This window comes from Schistocerca serialis, chromosome 2 (assembly GCF_023864345.2).
Source record: "Schistocerca serialis cubense isolate TAMUIC-IGC-003099 chromosome 2, iqSchSeri2.2, whole genome shotgun sequence".
In the NCBI taxonomy this organism is placed as follows: Eukaryota; Metazoa; Arthropoda; class Insecta; order Orthoptera; family Acrididae; genus Schistocerca; species Schistocerca serialis.
Window position 1 is genome coordinate 441,342,866 of NC_064639.1, and position 4,623 is coordinate 441,347,488.

General features: G+C 42.1%; 1 pseudogene; it reads right to left on the bottom strand.

Annotated features, from left to right (window-relative positions):
• Positions 1–4,304: 4,304 nt before the first annotated feature.
• On the bottom strand, positions 4,305–4,422 carry LOC126459563 (5S ribosomal RNA; annotated as a pseudogene).
• Positions 4,423–4,623: the final 201 nt, after the last annotated feature.

Here is a 4,623-nt window from a genome sequence, read left to right on the forward strand (position 1 = left end):
AACTCATACATTGTTCTGCAAGTGAAATTGTTTTAATAGGAGTCGCCAGCATCGCTTTGGCCAACGAAATAAGGTTAATTAATTTTTGTGGTCGCTATTATTGCTGTCTACTGTCTTTCCATTAGCGTTTTTACTTTGCAGATTGCGGATTTACGTTCGGAAATCACGGCTTCATCATGAGGGTCTCATTGGAGCTCCTTACACAACAACTGACTCCTTAAAAATGAAGCTGCTACTTCGAAAAGAAATACACGCAAAGTAGAAAACGCTTTTGGAAAGACAGTAGATGAATTTTATTAACAGGTTAATTAACATTTAGGAAATGTTCTCTCAGTGCTTGGAGGAACATAGATACATTAAAAGATTGAAACACACAGCAATAATGTTCCGTAATAATGTTTATTTTATATTTTGTTGTGAACCGGCTTTCTACTTTTTGGTGCATCGTGACAACTGAACACTGTACAGACATTCCACACACATCAGCGAAATGCGTGACACTCAAAGATTGTTTATCAATACGAAAAACACAAAGTTGGAAAGCTTTAATTTGACATGGATACAGAGCAATAAATACAACCTAAGGATATACTGATTGTTTTAGAGTCTAAAGATACGAGTATAAATTCGTTTGACTGACCTAAACATATTTAACTATACAAAAAACATGTACAATGTAATGTAAAGTTATTGGTATTGGTAACCTTTGTGTTCATTTTACATTAGTGCGAGTATTCTTTAGAGGTTTTAACTAATGTCAGTATAACTTGCGTAGCTCGATATGTTTAGGTCAGTCAAACATTGGATTTAAGGATATATATATACTCTTATCTTTGGAACCTAAAACTTTCTGTATTCCATTACATAATATTTATAGTTTTGTATCCAACTGAAATTGATGGCATTCCAATACTGCGTTTTTCGTAATGATACTTAACCTTTAAACGACCCATATCTTTGGAAATACTGTACCACTTTCTGTAGAGCTAGAAGCACTCGCTCATGTTGTGAGGACTGTTCAGTCTTCAAGTTGTCATGACGGCCTACTAAGCCGAAAGCTGGTTTACAACAAAAGATAAATATTATTTTGGAACGTTGCTACTATGTATTTCAGTTTTTACTTGGTTAGTTAACCTTCATACTGGTTCCGTACAACATCCTTGGAAGCCACTAAAAGAAATGTCAAGGGATGATAGTTCAGTACTAAGAGAGACAGAGGGTAATACCTCACTGTCTGTAACGACAGTCTTAGTATCTAACACGACTGTATGTTGTGGAAGTGGTTCAGTACTCAGAGAAGCAGTCACACTAAACCAAACATTTAAGTTTCCGCAGAAACCACACAGTTTGCTGCCATTTTAACGACCTCTGCACATAAAACCTTTACACAATTTTCTAAAAAATTTGAAGTCTGCCGCCAAAAAGTAACCCTGGACTATATAATAAGTCCCAAAAAAATTATCACCTTCAATCGGTGTCCTGAAGGATCCCAACATCCCCTCTACAGTTTGCACACATTTCAAGTCCAGGAGGCGAAGAGACAAGGAGATATTCAGCTGTGTACTCGACAGCACTGGTGTCGATGAAGTCTTAGTAAAATACAGTCGTAATCACAATTGGGATCAAAGCGAAATAAATAATCCGCAACGAGTCATTGGCGAATATGGGTTCCTCGTATCAACAGAGAGGGATATTAATAATATTCAGTCTTCGAAAGTTTATAGGTGGTCATGACACTCAGCCTGTACATGTATAGCTGCGTGCAACTTATAATACTAATAGCTGTACGATCTTAAGTGTTTATAGCGACAGCCGTAGTATCTACCACTACCCTAGGCTGTGGAAGTGGTGATGTCACGCGAAGTCACTTGGTACAGCTGTCGATAGTACAACAATGGGTATTTTTAAAAAGAGGAAGGGGAATCCCCGTGACATGCTTGTGTAATGTATTGCGCAGTGGACTAGCTTACGAGACAGGGAAGCGAACCCACACCCTGATCGAATCCGCGCGCAGGAGGAACGTCCGTTGGTCTGGTACACAGGCAAGACCGAGTGGTTTTTTTTTTACGTGGTTTTCGCTTAGGTAAATCCCAAATTGGTCTGCAAACTACGCCTCAGAAAGTTCTAAGTACAAGCAGTAAAAATACGATAACATGCATACGAAATGTTATAAGATTTGCTGACGGACAGCCTACATTACTCCCCCTCCCCATTGCGTACTAATAGCAAAGAGAAACTGCCACAAGTCCGCAGTTCGTGGTCGTGCGGTAGCGTTCTCGCTTCCCGCGCCCGCATTCCCGGGTTCGATTCCCGGCGGGGTCAGGGATTTTCTCTGCCTCGTGATGACTGGGTGTTGTGTGATGTCCTTAGGTTAGTTAGGTTTAAGTAGTTAAAAGTTCTAGGGGACTGATGACCATAGATGTTAAGTCCCATAGTGCTCAGAGCCATTTGAACTTTTAGAAACTGCCACAATTATTTCGGATTGGGAAAGAGGATGCTATATGGGCGCAGCTAATATCAAAATTAACTAAATCCCTCTGGCAGTATTGCTTCAGTGTATTGTAACTGCGCCATTTCGACTAACTGATGACCAAATTCGAGGGCATTTAATTAGTAGAGAGAGACATTAGCATAACGGGTTAGCGAAAACATTAAACCCAAAAGAATGTTTTCGTGTTATGTTCATCACGTAGGGACTGACTTACTTCATCAAATAAGAGAGAAGGTCGCGCAATATGATCCGTTGAACACCGTATTCAGAAAGTCACTGAAGCGACTCCCAAGTCTCTAGCGGTCAACATTCCAAACGAAGAAAGGTTATCATCGCGCTAGAGATTACTTCAGACACGAATGTCTTTGATAAACTCTATATCCTCACTGATTTCTAATTGCATTTGTCTGAATAACACTTCTATAAACTGTTCATTTATCGAGGCAGGCGAATGTGTAAAATACAGTTTTACTTGAAGTGTGAATAGAGGCTTCGGAGGAAAAAAAAGTGGCTTGAGCACTATGGGACTCAACTTCTGAGGTCATTAGTCCCCTAGAACTTAGAACTACTTAAACCTAACTAACCTAAGGACATCACACACATCCATGCCCGAGGCAGGATTCGAACCTGCGACCGTAGCGGTCTCGCGGTTCCAGACTGCAGCGCCTAGAACCGCACGGCCACTTCGGCCGGCTTCGGAGGAAAGTCTACGTTTTACTGTAAGACGGAAACGCCAGAATATGTGCGAAGAAATGAGCAGCGACATCTGTTCGAAACACGGTTGCTGCAATGGAATGCTTGCGAGAAGGTGTCATGGCGTTATGAGCATTTTTTACTGTATTTACAATTTCTGAATTCTCGGTTACAGGTAGTAGTATCTTTAAATCGATTAAAGACAGTTATATTTGTCATTAGATGTAGAAACTGAGTCTCATAAAAAGTATGGAAGGGTGTCTGCGGTCATTTCTACGCTATACACACCAGAGGGACTAAACGATTTATCAGAACAGAACGGAAATAAAATAGAAAAATCACAAATATAAGGACAAGACGTCTGGTGACTAGTGTGGTGATAGTTAACCGAACTGTAGAACAAACGATAAAGGAAGGGAAGGAGTCTTAGAGTTCAGCGTCCCGTCGAGGACGAGATCTTAAGCGCGGCGGACTAAAAACTCTGATTGGCGAAGGTTAGTGAGCGAAATCAGCCGTGTTCTAACCATATGAGCCATTCCGGCTTTTCCCTCATGCGATTTATGGAAAAACAAATCTGGATGGCCTAATGGGATATGCAGCGCGTCCTCCAGAATGCAAATCCAATGTACGACCACTGCTCCACCTCGATTGGCAGAATTTACAAAACGGTGCATATAGAACATGGGGACATAGTTCCAGGGAAAGAATGTGCAACTTCTATGAAGCCCAGAAGAATAGTTGCGTCTGTTTAGTATATCAGAATTGTCATCAGTGCGGGGTGTGATTACTCCTTGCAACATCGCAGCTCACACAGTGATATGCGACGCCGTTAATGGTGGTGTCAATGACCTTCATAGTAAGATAATCCCATTCTTCTTGTAAGGGCACCACCAGTGCGTGCCACACAACGTATAATTAAAGCACTCCGTCCTCAGGCCACGAGTGGCCTACCGGGACCATCCGACCGCTATGTCATCCTCATTAAGGATGCGGATAGGAGGGGTGTGGGGTCAGCACACCGCTCTCCCGGTCGTTATGATGGTATTCTTGACCGAAGCCGCTACCATTCGGTCGAGTAGCTCCTCAATTGGCATCACGAGGCTGAGTGCACCCCGAAAAATGGCAACAGCGCATGGCGGCCTGGATGGTCACCCATCCAAGTGCCGACCACGCCCCACAGCGCTTAACTTCGGTGATCTCACGGGAACCGGTGTATCCACTGCGGCAAGGCTGTTGCCTCAACGTATAATAGATACGTAATATCTGCAGCGCGCTAGATATTCTTATTCAATAATCGCCGAAGATCAAAATCAACTTTGTATACTCAAAACATAAATTGAGTATGTATTCCGGCGATTCTGTATAGCACAACTCAGTGCCTAAATATCAAGTCGAGTGTTAGGTAATAATTGTGCAGATGGGAACTGCTGCACTTGTGG